The sequence below is a fragment of the Hemibagrus wyckioides genome, linkage group LG12 (assembly GCF_019097595.1).
Source record: "Hemibagrus wyckioides isolate EC202008001 linkage group LG12, SWU_Hwy_1.0, whole genome shotgun sequence".
NCBI lineage: Eukaryota > Metazoa > Chordata > Actinopteri > Siluriformes > Bagridae > Hemibagrus > Hemibagrus wyckioides.
The window spans coordinates 2,915,492-2,932,340 of NC_080721.1; the positions used below are offsets into that span (position 1 = coordinate 2,915,492).

A 16,849-nucleotide genomic window follows, 5' to 3' on the forward strand; every position below is an offset into this window, starting at 1 on the left:
TAATATTGATTAACAATTAATAAAGAGAACTAGAATGTTGCATTTCCAGAAGAAAATGCATGTGTTTGCAAAAAGCAAAGCAATATGTTGCTTAAACTATTGCAATACATTGTCAAATAGTATATACAAGCTAAAGTCACAGGTTAAAAAGTTTAAAGGTAGTTCATGTGGCTGTAGAGTAAGACTTGAAGCTATAGGAAGAGTTTAAAGACGATGAGTCCTTAAAAAACCTCTTCACTCACTCTAGCTGAAGTCACACACAGCAGCGGTCTGAAGTCCGTGACAAATACATTTAAAAATCCATACAACATAAACTATAATACTAAGGACGGAAAGTAAGCTGTCCTAGCTTCATAAAGTACATCGTGTGCAACTTGGTGCTAACAGTGCAAGACAAAAACAGTGCAAAGAGACAATACAGTACGTATAGCAGCAGTTGAATAATGTGCAAATACAATTCAAATAATACATTATTTAATACATGTACCCTAATAATAAATACAAGTGACAAATTATAAAATAGCAATATATTAAACTGTAAACAAAACAGAAAAATACTAGTTAAACATCAAATATTTAAATATAAAATACATGTAACGTTGTAAGAATACAAGCACTCTATGCAACATATCTATATTTTCTTTATTTTGTTGAGCAACTGCTGTTTTGTCATCGTCTCTGTCACTGGACAATAAATTCTGGCCTTGTCCTGGCTATGTCCAGTTGCTGATGTCCTAGAACGACCACACTTTCTGCAAGTGTCGGCCTTCACCTAATGTATGCACGTGGTTGACGTGGCACAGGTGGTTGAAATGCTGTTGGAGGAACACGGCTTGGTTGATGGACCATCACGTAGGGTGGAGTGCTGCTGGGCTGGGGAGTGCTGGTTGCTGAGGCTCCAGGGTCCATGTCCAGGGTGCGAATGTGGGTTCGGTGTGTGGGGACCATGCTTGATAAAAGTGCTGGGCTCGATGGAAACAGCACCAGCTTGCGCCAGTATGCCTAAAACATGAGGAAAAAAATATACATTAACAGTCTACATATATGACAGTAAAATTTAAGCAGTGGGTAAAGAGTTTAGGTGAGATATTTCAGATGTAATATACTGAGATATTTACATACCAAATTCTCCTCAATAACTTGAGTAGGAGAATCTGAAAGAAGTGATGTGTCCACAGGCCTGCACTGGACATTTACTTATCTGTAACATTAAAAAAAACACTGTCAGTTGGCACACAACCTATAGATTACACAGTATGGCTTTATGTCTTTTCTATACATACCCTCTGGTGAGGAGCAGGTCTGTCCCCAGCTGCAGAGGGACACACACCTGTGCTGGAAAACTGCCATGGCCTTTTGATTTTTCAGGCTTTAGTAGTTGAAAATCTGTAAAAGTTAAATTCAGCATGTTGAATTGAATAATATCATAATATACAATAATTAAATAAATAAAAACGAACAACATGCAATTCCGTACAATTTCCAGCCCTCTTATATTATAAATTGTACATAATAATGCACAATATAATAAAAATAATATACTATGATGAATAATACCAGTACACTATGATGAATAATACCAGTACACTATGATGAATAATACCAGTACATTATGATGTATAATACCAGAACATTATGATGTATAATACCACTACACTATGATGTATAATACCAGTACACTATGATTTATAATACCAGTACACTATGATGTATAATACCAGTACACTATGATGTATAATACCAGTACACTATGATGTATAATACCAGTACATTATGATGTATAATACCACTACACTATGATGTATAATACCAGTACACTATGATTTATAATACCAGTACACTATGATGTATAATACCAGTACACTATGATGTATAATACCAGTACACTATGATGAATAATACCAGTACACAATGATGAATAATACCAGTACACTATGATGAATAATACCAGTACACTATGATTTATAATACCAGTACACTATGATGTATAATACCAGTACACTATGATGAATAATACCAGTACACTATGATTTATAATACCAGTACACTATGATGTATAATACCAGTACACTATGATGAATAATACCAGTACACTATGATGAATAATACCAGTACACTATGATGTATAATACCAGTACACTATGATGAATAATACCAGTACACTATGATGAATAATACCAGTACACTATGATGTATAATACCAGTACACTATGATGTATAATACCAGTACACTATGATGTATAATACCACTACACTATGATGTATAATACCAGTACACTATGATGTATAATACCAGTACACTATGATGTATAATACCAGTACACTATGATCTATAATACCAGTACACTATGATGAATAATACCAGTACACTATGATGAATAATACCAGTACACTATGATCTATAATACCAGTACACTATGATGTATAATACTAGTACACTATGATGAATAATACCAGTACACTATGATGTATAATACCACTACACTATGATGTATAATACCAGTACACTATGTTGTATAATACCACTACACTATGATGTATAATACCACTACACTATGATGAATAATACCAGTACACTATGATCTATAATACCAGTACACTATGATGAATAATACCAGTACACTATGATGTATAATACCAGCACACTATGATGTATAATACCAGTACACTATGATGAATAATACCAGTACACTATGATGTATAATACCACTACACTATGATGTATAATACCAGTACACTATGATGTATAATACCAGTACACTATGATGTATAATACCACTACACTATGATGTATAATACCAGTACACTATGATGTATAATACCAGTACATTATGATGTATAATACCAGTACACTTTGATGTATAATACCACTACACTATGATGTATAATACCAGTACACTATGATGAATAATACCAGTACACTATGATGTATAATACCACTACACTATGATGAATAATACCAGTACACTATGATATATAATACCAGTACACTATGATGTATAATACCAGTACACTATGATGTATAATACCAGTACACTATGATGAATAATACCAGTACACTATGATGAATAATACCAGTACACTATGATGTATAATACCAGTACACTATGATGAATAATACCAGTACACTATGATGTATAATACCAGTACACTATGATGAATAATACCAGTACACTATGATGTATAATACCAGTACACTATGATGTATAATACCAGTACACTATGATGAATAATACCAGTACACTATGATGTATAATACCAGTACACTATGATGAATAATACCAGTACACTATGATGTATAATACCAGTACACTATGATGAATAATACCAGTACACTATGATGTATAATACCAGTACACTATGATGAATAATACCAGTACACTATGATGAATAATACCAGTACACTATGATGTATAATACCAGTACACTATGATGAATAATTTTTTTGTATATTTATAACTCATATCAATACATGATACACATCGAGGCATGGATTTAAACAAAAGACAGCTCTTTCCTGGGGCGGTATAATGTTCCAAATCCTCCTAAAAATTGAGGTTAATCACAGCACATGATTATAATAGTCCAAAAGGTAACAGGTAAATATGCGATATATGAAAACGCACACTGCAGGCGAAAACACATAAATTGAATGACACGTCACTGAGCGCGCGCGATTTGATTGGCGAATTCATCCGTTTCTGTGGGCGGGTCCATCGGCGCGAACAAAAGTCGATTAGCGGGTGTACACGCACGGGGACTCCGGACAGACTTCAAACTGGTGACCCTGCAGCTGAGAGGTGGGACCTCTTTTAAGTCTTTTGAGACAGTCTGTGCAGACATTCTGTTGATCTTAAAGCGAATTTGTTTAAACTGCTGTTTCCTCAGGTGTAACTCAACCGGACGTGCCGTAAATCGCCACTAGGGGCCAATCCTGGGTGCTGCGCCCAGCCGCACGAGGCCCACACGCCTGTCCGTGTCTCCCTGTTGGTCTAGTGGTGATCTCACCGCCGCGGCCCGGGTTCGATTCCCGGTCAGGGAAGCGAGCTCTTTTTCGCTAGCAGCTGCGAGAGGTGGTCTTGTGGCTAGGATTCAGCGCTCTCACCGCCGCGACCCGGGTTAGATTCCCGGTCAGGGAAGCGAGCTCTTTTTCGGGCCCGGCTAGAGCTAGCGTCCGCAAGGGGTCCATGCGCTCAAACGGCATGCTTCCCGGCGGCTGCTAAAAGCCGTCCTTCGAGCCGGATTTGAACCAGCGACCTAAGGACGTCCGTTTGTAAGCACCTACAGTCCACCGCTCTACCAGCTGAGCTATCGAAGGGAGGGCTCAGGACCGCCCTTGGGCAGCGACCTGGCAAACGGGACCCCTGGCGGTTTTGTCTGTTACGGGCCACGTAGCGCAGCGGTTTCAGGGGCGCTAGGCCAGATTTACTGGGACCTATAAACGTGCTTGTCAATGTTGGACCCTTCTTCACCGACAAACTTTACAATTTCGTTTGCAATCTCAGGTTTCGACACGTGGGCGCCCTCGCCGGTGCGTTGACTTAAACTAAGTAAATACAGAGAGGACCTAATGCGCAGGGTTTCACTCTGTCCACCAGGCGCTCCCTCATACCTAATAGCAATTTGTTTCAGCCGATCCACCTACTAGCATGTCTTTTGGAGGTGAGAGGAAACCGGAGAACACCGGGTGTACACGCACGGGGATTCCGGACAGACTGCAAACTGGTGACCCTGCAGCTGAGAGGTGGGACCTCTTTTAAGTCTTTTGAGACAGTCTGTGCAGACATTCTGTTGATCTTAAAGCGAATTTCTTTAAACTGCTATTTCCTCAGGTGTAACTCATCCGGAATTGCCGTAACTCGCCACTAGGGGCCAATCCTGGGTGCTGCGCCCAGCCGCACGAGGCCCCCACACCTGTCTGTGTCTCCCTGGTGGTCTAGTGGCTAGGATTCGGCGCTCTCACCACCGTGACATGGGTTTGATTCCCGGTCAGGGAAGAGGGCTTTTCTTTCGCCCTCAGCTAAAGCTGATTTATTTTTCCATGTACTTCCCATTGAACCAGTGTTCCCTTCAGTTATTCAGATCTTAAGGTTCCTTTTCTTACATTGCCCGTTTCTTACTTTTCCCCACAATATTTTTCATGAATTTCATGAAGTTATCTCTACATTATTTACATGCATCCAAGTGATATACTGTGACATTTACAGATACAAGACATCAAATTACCCAGGACACAAAGTACCCAGGAAATGATCTTCTATATATGAATCATTTATAACAGTCTTCATTATTTTATTTTTTTTGCAAGATTTCTTAATTTCTTTTTTGCAAGATTGAGAACTAATCAATATGTAAACTGAAGTTCATTGACAATGATCTCTTATATTTTCTTTACTTTATTAATGACTGGTAATATTATGCATTGTTATGAAAGTATAAGAAACTTAATATTAATGTTTAAATATCCATGAAATTATCAATCAGTGACAGTCAATAATTAGTATTGGGCACATATTTACAAATGTGTTTGATCAAACATGGTTTAAAAAATAATGAAATGACAAAATTTTAAAAATGGAAAACATTCTAAAGAACAAACAGTAAAAAAACAAACAAAAAAAACATTAATTGGCTTGAACATCCTGCCCTTTATAATCCCAATTATACAGTCATTCAGTTTTTGGAGGTAAGCATCATAAAGAACCTGCCATTTTTGACTCTCACTTGTTTTTTGAAAGATAAAGTTGTGGAAATTTTGAATTGGAGATTTATTGCTGACGCTGTAATGGAAAAGACAACTACAAAGAGAAAATCAACATTACCTGTTAACCATAACTAACTAGTATGAATTTTCATAATTGATATAAAGTTCATTTCACAATTTTCTTGCAGAATTTGCACCATGATCTCCATCAATAAAACCCTTTCAAATTTGCATGTATGTTCCTTACAAAAGGTCAGGCCCAACACCTGTAGTGTATTCACCACGTGGGATGGGCCAAAGCAACCGTCAATTATTGATTTGCTCCTCTTGACAGGTGGAGGTGGGAATGGAGCCATAAGGGTCAATCACTGTTTGGGCACAGCGGACAACTGTAATGACCAAGAAGAGGCAGAGGAGGAACAGGAAGAAGAGTGCAAATCCTAAATCCACATCAATCTCTAACCAGGATTGTGTCTGTGTTGGATGGTCCATGTTGCAGCGATGACGTTAAGGATCTCAGTTAAGCATCAACTTTAGTAGCACAAACAATGTTTTCAATATTGTAGTTGTTGTTAACTTCCCTTGGGTCTGTATGATGGTGTTTCTTCTGTTTTTTGCTTTACCAAGATACCAGTTTATCAGTGATGAAGTCAAAGTTCTGTAGATATGGAAAACATAAAAAAAAAATTTCAGTCTTTAATATGAACTTATTTGTACATTACTTATAGTGAAGAAAGACATACCAGTTAAGATCTCCTGCCCAAAAAGGAGCAATAGCTCCTATTATATATGCTAAGCACAGAAATGGGTATGTGATCAGATACAGGAATGGACAATCATTTTGTGGCACGGAATAGATGGGTGGATAGACTTTATTGATGCATGAGGGAAAATTTGGGTGGGACAGCAGCAAAACTCATTGATGTCAGAGGTGGACAGTAAAGAAGTACATTTACTTGAGTAATTGAGTACTTGAGAATTCACTTTTTGAGTATCTGTACTTTACTTGAGTATTATTTTTTCTGGATACTTTTTACTTTAACTTCACTACATTTGAAAGACAAATACTCTACTTTTACTCCACTACATTTCTGTCAAGGTCATTGAGTAGAAAGTAGTTACATTAATCATAGGATGATTTTTTTCACTCTTGTAGCGTCACATGTTGTAAAGTTCAGTGGTTTTCCATAATTTTTTGAACTCAGTTGATCAATTGCTGACAAAATGGACAAAGATATGCTTTGTATATTATACACCACCAACACATTGGTAATGATGTTAGTTAACACACAAAAACGTATGCTGTGTCCAAATTCTCGTACTATGTGTCCTAAATAGTATTCAAAAATAGAATTAGTATGCCCCAAATCGTAGTATACTGAAAAGAGTATTCCAAAAATTCCTGGATGGTCTACTACTTCCGGTAGAAATTCAAAGTGCAGAACAATGCACACTCTAATGGGTAATATTGCCCACAACGCATTGCACACAGGAGGGAGGAGCCTGGACAATGGTGTAAATGCATATTAAAACGGTGTAAATGAATTGTGGAAATATATATAACTCTTTGTTAAAGCAGTGTTGCTGTTGGGTGGTTGTACAGCTACAGTTGTGTAGCTGGGTTTTAAAGCAGGTTAAATTTTTTTTTTCTGACCAGTCTTCATTTACAGACCATTTGATTGAAATGTGCATGAGTGGATACACATAGATGCGTACAGGTACATCTCAAAATTTAGAATATAATGAAAAAGGTCAATATTTTTGTCACTCAGTTCAGAAAGTGAAACCCATTTGCACATAGAGTGAAATATTTCAAGCCATTATTTCTTGAAATTGTGATGATTATGGCTTACAGATAAGGAAAACCCCAACATTCTGTGTCTCAGAGAATTAGAATATTGTGGAAAAGTTCAATATTGGAAAGTCATGGTGTCACACCCTAATCAGCTAATTACCTCAAAACACCTGCAAAGGTTTCCTGAGCTTTTAAATGGTCTCTCAGTCTGGGTCAGTAGGCTACACAATCATGGGGAAGACTGCTGACTTGACAGTTGTCCAGAAGACAGTCAATGACACCCTCCACAAGGAGGGTAAGCCACAAAAGGTCATTGCTAAAGAAGCTGGTTGTTCACAGACTGCTGTGTCCAAGCATATTCATAGAAAGTTAAGTGGAAGGAAAAAGTGTGGTAGGAAAAGGTGTGGTAACCGCAGCCTTGAGAGGATTGTCAGGCAAAATCCATTCAAGAATTTGGGGGAGCTTCAGACGAATCCTATATATGGCCTACGAATGTCGCATTCCTCGTGTCAAGCCACTCCTGAACCAGAGACAACGTCAGAAGCGTCTTACCTGGGCTGTGGAGAAAAAGAACTGGACTGTTGCTCAGTGCAAAGTCCTCATTTCAGATGAAAGTAAGTTTTGCATTTCATTTGGAAATCAATGTCCCAGAGTCTGGAGTAAGAGTGGAGAGGCACAGAATCCATGTTGCTTGAAGTCCAGTGTGAAGTGTCCACAGCCAGTGATGATTTGGGCTGCCATGTCATCTACTGGTGTTGGTCCACAGTCAATGCAGCCATCTACCAGGAAATCTTAGAGCACTTCATGCTTCCTTCTGCTGACAAGCTTTATGGAGATGCTGATTTCATTTTCCAGCAGGACTTGGCACCTGCCCACACTGCTAAAGGTTCTATAAACTGGTTCAGTGACCATGGTGTTACTTTGCTTGATTGGCCAGCAAACTTGCCTGACCTGAACCCCATAGAGAATCTATGGGGTACTATCAAGAGGAAGATGAGAGACACCAGACCCAACAATGCAGATGACCTGAAGGCTGCTATCAAAGCAACCTGGGCTTCCATTACACCTGAGCAGTGCTACAGGCTGTGCTACAGTGCTACAGTCCATGCCACGCCGCATTGATGCAGTAATTCATGCAAAAGGAGGCCCAACCAAGTATTGAGTGCATAGAAATGAACATACAAGTCTGACATTTCTGTTTGAAAGATCCTTTTTTTATTGATCTTATGTAATATTTTAATTTTCTGAGACACAGAATTTTGGGTTTTCCTTATCTGTAAGCCATAATCATCACAATTTCAAGAAATAAAGGCTTGAAATATTTCACTCTGTGTGATGAATCTATATAATATATGGGTTTCACTTTCTGAACTGAGTGATAAAAAATATTGACCATTTTCATGATATTCTAATTTTTTGAGATGTACCTGTACTTTTTTGTTGGGGGTGGTAGGAGTGTGAAATTAAAAATGAAAATGATTATACCTGTCTTTTTTGTCAATTCAGTTGTTTAATTTCTATAGGTTTTGTAACATTCTAAAAGCTCTTAATTCCACAGATACTACAAACTGGTCAGTATATTCACTAGGATGCTACAAAAGCTACTGTAAGTATTGCATACAACAATGCAACAATAATAAAGCAATGCGTTGACATTTACTTTTGATACTTAAATACTTTTAAAAACAAGTACTTCTGTACTTTTACTTAAGTAAAAATCTGTCTTTACAACTTTTGCTTGTAATGGAGTAATGTTTGACCAGTAGTATTTGTACTTTCACTCAAGTAAGGAAGTTGTGTACTTCGTCCACCTCTGCGGGATTATAAAGGGCAGGATGTTCAAGCCAATTAATGTTTTTTTTGTTTGGTTTTTTACTGTTTGTTCTTTAGAATGTTTTCCATTTTTAAAATTTTGTCATTTCATTATTTTTTAAACCATGTTTGATCAAACACATTTGTAAATATGTGCCCAATACTAATTATTGACTGTCACTGATTGATAATTTCATGGATATTTAAATATTATTACTTTTAAGTTTCTTATACTTTCGTAACAATGCATAATATTACCAGTCATTAATAAAATAAAGAAAATACAAGAGATCATTGTCAATGAACTTCAGTTTACATATTGATTAGTTCTCAGGAGTAATCTTGCAAAAAAAAAAAACATAATGAATACTGTTATAAATGATTCATATATAGAAGATCATTTCCTGGGTACTTTGTGTCCTGGGTAATTTGATGTCTTGTATCTGTAAATGTCACAGTATATAACTTGGATGCATGTAAATAATGTAGAGATAACCATGAAATTCATGAAAAATATTGTGGGGAAAAGTAAGAAACGGGCAATGTAAGAAAAGGAACCTTAAGATCTGAATAACTGAAGGGAACACTGGTTCAATGGGAAGTACATGGAAAAATAAATCAGCTTGAGCTGAGGGCGAAAGAAAAGCCCTCTTCCCTGACCGGGAATCAAATCATGTCGCGGTGGTGAGAGCACCGAATCATAGCACAGCCTGCCCGAAGGTGGCTCTACGCCCGCCCTTCGATAGCTCAGCTGGTAGAGCGGAGGACTGTAGGTGCTTACAAACGGACATCCTTAGGTCGCTGGTTCAAATCCGGCTCGAAGGACGGCTTTTAGCAGCCGCCGGGAAGGACGCCGTTCGAGCGCATGGGCCTCTTGTGGCTGCTAGCTCTGGCCGGGCCTGATAAAGAGCTCGCTTCCCTGACCGGGGCCGCGGCGGTGAGAGCGCTGAATCCTAGCCACTAGACCAACAGGGAGACAGGGAGAGGCATGTGGGCCTCGTGCGGCTGGGCGCAGCACCCAGGATTGGCCCTAGTGGCGAGTTGCGGCAATTCCGGATGAGTTACCCCTGAGGAAACAGCAGTTTAAACAAATTCGCTTCAAGATCAAAAGAATGTCTGCACAGACTGTCTCAAAAGACTTAAAAGAGGTCCCACCTCTCAGCTGCAGGGTCACCAGTTTGCAGTGTGTCCGGAGTCCCCGTGCGTGTACACCCGGTGTTCTCCGGTTTCCTCTCACCTCCATAAGACACGCCAGTAGGTGGATCGGCTGAAACAAATTGCTATTAGGTATGAGCGAGCGCATGAATGTGTTTGCACAGTGCCCTGTGATGAGCTGGCGAGCCATGCGGGGTGTACTGCTCACCGATCAGGTCTAGACGAGAACAGGTATGTCTGTCCTATGGAAAAGCTTTGACGTGCAGCGATGCACACAAACGTTCACATCTGACCGTTTTGGCCCATCGCTTTTGAGGCGCCTGGTGGACAGAGTGAAACCCTGTGCATTAGGTCCTCTCTTTATTTACTTAGTTTATGTCAACGCACCGGCGAGGACGCCCACGTGTCGAAACCTGAGATTGCAAACGAGATTGTAAAGTTTGTCGGTGAAGAAGGGTCCAACATCGACAAGCACGTTTATAGGTCCCAGTAAATCTGGCTTGGCACCCCTGAAACCGCTGTGCTACGTGGCCCATAACAGACAAAATTGCCAGGGGTCCCGTTTGCCAGGTTGCTGCCCAAGGTTGGTCCTGAGCCCTCCCTTCGATAGCTCAGCTGGTAGAGCGGAGGACTGTAGGAGCTTACAAATGGACTTCCTTAGGTCGCCGGTTCAAATCCGGCTCGAAGGACGGCTTTTAGCAGCCGCCGGGAAGCACGCCGTTTGAGCGCATCTGCTTCTTGAGGCCGCTAGCTCTGGCCGGGCGTGAAAAGGAGCTCGCTTCCCCATATATACAATAATTAAATAAAAAAAAAAGTACAACATGCAATTCCGTACAATTTCCAGCCCTCTTATATTATAAATTGTACATAATAATGCACAATATAATAATAATACACTATGATGAATAATACCAGTAAACTATGATGTATAATACCAGTACACTATGATGTATAATACCAGTACACTATGATGTATAATACCAGTACACTATGATGAATAATACCAGTAAACTATGATGTATAATACCAGTACACTATGATGTATAATACCAGTACACTATGATGTATAATACCAGTACACTATGATGAATAATAGTTATTAATATAGTTAATAATAATAGTTATTATTGGTAAAATTATAAACAAATTTAAAGCTAAACCATAAGCATAAGTATCCATAATACTTATTTGAAACCCAGTTGGCAGCAATCTTGTATTTGTTCTGTCAAAGGTGTTAACAGCATCCAGCTACAATACCCAGAATTCAACATGGCCCACAGACATGGCCACCATGGATTACAACACCCCACAAACACACACACACACACAAACACACACACACACACACACACACACACAAACACACACAGTATATAAGGACTATCACACCAATCAGTCATTGTACAGTAAATGTTCTATGTACTTTTACCAGTAATTACCAAATTTTCCACTACCACATAGTTATGATCTTGTTTATAGTTTTTGCTCGTTGCTGATGGTACGACACATGACCATTGTCTGATCTTGTTTTTGTAACATTTATGCAAGTTTTATAAATAAATGTTTAGCTTACTTGCAGCTGTGTCCATATCTGTCACCCAGCAATGTTTTCCTTTGACATAGAATGTCAGCTGTGGGGCATTATGTAGACAGATATTGAGCTGACTTTTGTTGTTAATAAAAAGTTAATAAAAGTAAGACGATTTTTTTTACACAGTTGAAAGATAATTACAAACAATTTTAATTATTTGAGATTAATGATGGGTTTGGTTTTATTAGTGCACATTAGTCACAAAACATATTAGGAGCATATCTGCATGTCTGTGTATAAGCTTTAGTGTTTGTTTGTTTGTTTTTTTCTCTTCCTCAGTTTTGACTCATCTTTCCTCTCTTATGCTTCTTATGAGTGCTTCTCCACCAATCCAGAAACAGGCCTACTGCATGTCTGCCGTCGAAGTCCACACCTACTTGCAAATGGCTACTATCTACTGACAGAAGACAGTGTTGTTACCGATGACCAGGGTAACATGACCCTAACTCCAACACAGACCATCATTTCCTACAAAGAAAATCTTGCTCGGTCAGTAAGATTGAGAAACTGTATTTGAGTGTGAGTGAGGACACAGACAAAAGTGATAGAAACAGAGAGAGGAAGAGAAGACTGTAAACCTTATCCAGAGCAAATTACAAACACAAAAGGGTATTACATTTATACAAATGAGCAATTGAGGGTTAAAGGCATATGCATGCAGCAAGGGCAGTTAGTTGTTCTGGGATTTGAACTCATCACCTTCCATTCAGTAGCAATAGCAAAGCCTGATTATGCCAAAAATAAAGTGACACAAATAAGTATTATAAGTTATAAGACACAGGTGAGTTTCATCACGTTACCTGCCAGTTCAACCTGCCTCCTCTTTGTTGGCAGCTGACACTTGACCATGCCTCCTGCCACAATAGCATACATAATGAAACTGAAACACTGCAAATATAGTGTTGGAGGTTTTACAGATATATATGCAGGGCCTGTTGGCTAGTCGTCACTGATTTCACATTCCATAAGTAAGAGCAGAGCACTAAGGCTGAATGAGCTGTGCATTAAAATGATAATCCACATAACATAAAGAGGACAAATTGTTGGCGCACTTCTCACTGACACATCTGTGACCAGGGCACCAAGTCCCTTATAGTGTTTTGAGAGCCACGGTCTGCATACCACCACAAAGGACAAACTGCATCCAACAGGAGTAACTGTCGGTGCAAGTGGGAGCTGTCTGAAAGGGATTTCTGGGTTTCTTACCCAGATTGTATGCAAAAACTACAGCAGAATTAAATGCTCACATTGACTCAACTGTTTCCACCAAAACTGTTTGTTGGGAGCTTTGTGGGCTGGCTGCTATAGCCAAACCTTTGGTTACTCCTGCCAAAAATGACAGCATGTAAGCTTTAACAAATTAATGCCTGTACACACTGAAGCTATATACTGTCATTTTTGTAGAAAGTAATTTTATACAAAATAGGAAGAGAATTAGAAACAGTGGAGCTGAGTCAGGCATGATATTGAACACTTATAATTGACTGAGTAAAAGACGAGGGAATTTTATGTGTGAGAATATCAACCCTGTTCTGTCCCTAGCTCATTGCTCTAGAAGAAACTATGTAGTAATTCAACTCAAACAAAATGTTTCTCTCATTTCCAGTTAGTCATTCAGCTTGTGTAATTTTCCTTATTATTTAACAGTTTTGGAGCTCATATTACATTGTAGTGTGCCTGTGGGATTTCCTTCAGAATTTTCCGTCGGAGGCGCAAAACCAGAAGGTCATTGGCCACACTCTTCAGTGATGTCAGTCAGTCATTACCAGTGGAAGTATTTTTGGCAGAGACAGCACCCTGTCCTCTACTGAACTGCCATCATGTTTGGATGTTAGCAGCAGCATTGATGAAGACACCTCTGTCAGTTTTACATATGGTGAGGGCTTTGTTAATTTTTTATGTGTTTTATTTTTTATATTTTTTACAACGAAGCATGTGTATAAATGTGTATTTTGGACCTGTGTATGTCTGTTGCAGATCCCACAGCAAGTGTGCCTTTTAAAGACAAAGAAATATTTTTACCAGAGGTGGATTCTCTCTCTGAAGACTGCTCTGCTCCTGTTTTGCCTGCTCAGTCCCTGAATAGTCTGATTGATATTCCACCAAAATGTAAATGTTACTGCACCCCCAAAGATCCATCCTCAGGTTAGAGGAAAATGCTGTGCTAGTGTACATTTATACGCATGAATGCTGTCCTACTACCAAACACCTTTACAACAAATTACATTTATAATAATAATAGCTGAAATAACATTTCTTAAAATGTCAGTATGGTATAACCAAATTTTCAAAAAGCGATTTGTTGTTAAGTCACATGAAAATTATGTGACCACACAAGCAATTCCCCTAAGGACCTCTATAGTGCTGTAAGGTCTGTACATCTCTGATATATCATATATGACCTTTTATGTCATAGCGCAGTTATCTTAAGTTTATCTCAAATGATATGTTCATAGAAAATGATATCTGTTAAAAGTAACTGTGTGCAAAAGGTAAGGGTTAAGGGTAAATTCTGATGCATGTGTTCTTTATAACCTTTTTTGGTACTTATTCTAAGATCGAACTGATCTTAAATATGCTTCCTGGACAACATATTTCTGCTCATATCATATTTCTGTTCATCATATAATTTAATTAGATCGAATTAATACTTTTTGAAATTATGTGCCACGACCCACAGCTGTATTCAGCCTACACTCGCAGCCTATGAAACTATGAAAACAAACTGACTACAGTAAACAATTATATACAGAACCTACTAGCCTATTGTAAGGACGCACTCGAGGCAGGCGTAGTAGAATCCATATGCAGATCTTTATTCACAAAACGGCAGGCAAGAATCGGAATCGATATGGCTAAGCGAAAGGGTCAAAAACCGGAAAAGCAAGAACTAGCGAACAGAAACCAAAACCGCAAAACCGAGACTCGTAGAAAACAGTAACAGGCAAAGATCATAAACGTAGCAGGCAATCAGGAACAATAAACAAGGCTTGGTACGTAATCCACTGGAGAGAACAATACTTCGCAGTGAACAATAGGCAGCGTGCTGCTTAAATACCCGAGTGAGACAGGAAGTGAGTTCGCAAATGTCAATATTCGGGTGATGGCTCCCTCTGGCGCTCTGGTTCTGCAAGCATCGTTACACCTATAGCCTATAGGTGCTGAGATATCTCAAACCCTCATTGATGTTGATGTTATTCATTTGTAATGGATTTTACTGTAATATTGATCATTTGAAATTTATTTGTAGATGCTGTTTAGGAAAGCTTTTCTTGTCCTCCTCTTCACGCAATGCAGTCTGAGCCGGAAACAGAAAAGATTAGTTCACCTTTCGAGTCCTCGGGTTCGAGTCTTTCGTTCACCTGACATCCTTATAGGCTAAGGCAATGCAGTCTGAGCCGGAAACAGAAAAGATCAATTTACAGAACAAGTCTTTGGATTCACGTTGTTCGTTCTTGTAATTTAACTGCTTCCCGTCTCAGTATCTTATGACAAATACAATATTACGTTAGTATTATTGACTCTATAAGGTATTAAATTATAAACCTATAAGATATCATAAATAATTATCAAAATATTTGTGCAATAAACATTTTCTGAAAAATAATAATTCTGTCAGTCTCCTTTTTTATTGTTTAATATTTCTTGAGGATATGTGTGGTGTGTGAGGGTTTTTTATAATTAAATAAATAAATCCACATTTTCCTTGGAAATGCTAATTTGCCTGTTCTGTCTGTATCTGTAAACAAATACTACTTATTAAAATAAACTAAACCTGCAAACACAAAGTACCTATTATTGTTTATTTTGCCACCAATTGTGCATTTGCTGGTATAATACTGATAACTCATAAACTCATAAAGGACACAGGGGCATAACAGAAAAGCAAATAACACTATTAATGTGAATAATTAATATTAGTTTCATACATTAAGGTTATGTTTAGGTCAGATTTGGCATATAAGTTGTTACCCAATTTTAAATTAAACAGGTAAAATGGGGAGTTAAAACTGGAGTTAAAATGGTCAACAGTCAAATGTAATGTGCTCGGGTCATCAAGGGTTCAGCTGAAGTGCAACTGTCACTCAATTTATTTATTTATTTTTATTTTATTCATTTTTTTAATGTAATTATTTTAAAAGCCCAACTTGTTGTGTAATATAGTTTTTATGCTTTATATTTTGTTTTAAAATGTATATGGATATGGTTATTCGGCTCTGTGGCTGTACAGTGTAATTTATTTTTATTTAAATTTATTTGATTCATTTTTGATAGTTATTCCCTTATTTATTAGTTTTTTGTTTTGTTTTGTAATAATTCAAGAGTGTGCGCAGTGTTATAAGCTATATTGCAAAGGTGTATGTTACACAGACAATCTCTAAATAATTTAAAAGCCCAATTTGTTGTGCAATATTGTTTTAGGCTTTATATTGCGAAAAGTTAAATGGTAATGGCTATTAGGCCCTGTGGCTTTATAGTTTGCTTGAGTGTTCATTTATTTCATTTAAATTCATTTTGGGTTAGTTATTTCCTTTGCTATAAATCTTTATGAATAAAAATAAACAATAAACAACGATTCAAGAGTCTGTACATTGTTATGATATGCTATGTTCCAAAGGTGTAAGATACACAGGCAATCTATATTATTAAATAACTGCATATGGATTAAAAACAACACTCAGATTTATGCACGAATTTATACACTTCTATTTTCTACACTGCAGGGTTAGCTGATGTTTATTCAGATAAATAATACAAAGAATAAATAAACAGTAAGTTAATAAATAAAATA

At 38.0% G+C, this 16,849-nt stretch overlaps 3 non-coding genes and 1 pseudogene across 3 annotated transcripts; 3 read left to right on the forward strand and 1 right to left on the reverse strand.

Moving 5' to 3' along the window:
• Nucleotides 1-4,229: 4,229 nt before the first annotated feature.
• Nucleotides 4,230-4,318, reverse strand: trnay-gua (transfer RNA tyrosine (anticodon GUA)). Its single transcript is given in 2 exon segments — nt 4,230-4,265; nt 4,282-4,318. It is a non-coding gene; the product is annotated as a tRNA-Tyr (tRNA).
• Nucleotides 4,319-10,047: 5,729 nt separating this feature from the next.
• Nucleotides 10,048-10,136, forward strand: trnay-gua (transfer RNA tyrosine (anticodon GUA)). The gene is given in 2 exon segments: nt 10,048-10,084; nt 10,101-10,136. It is a non-coding gene; the product is annotated as a tRNA-Tyr (tRNA).
• Nucleotides 10,137-10,176: 40 nt separating this feature from the next.
• On the forward strand, nt 10,177-14,207 carry LOC131362435 (transmembrane protein 71-like; annotated as a pseudogene).
• Nucleotides 11,067-11,155, forward strand: trnay-gua (transfer RNA tyrosine (anticodon GUA)). Its single transcript is given in 2 exon segments — nt 11,067-11,103; nt 11,120-11,155. It is a non-coding gene; the product is annotated as a tRNA-Tyr (tRNA).
• Nucleotides 14,208-16,849: the final 2,642 nt, after the last annotated feature.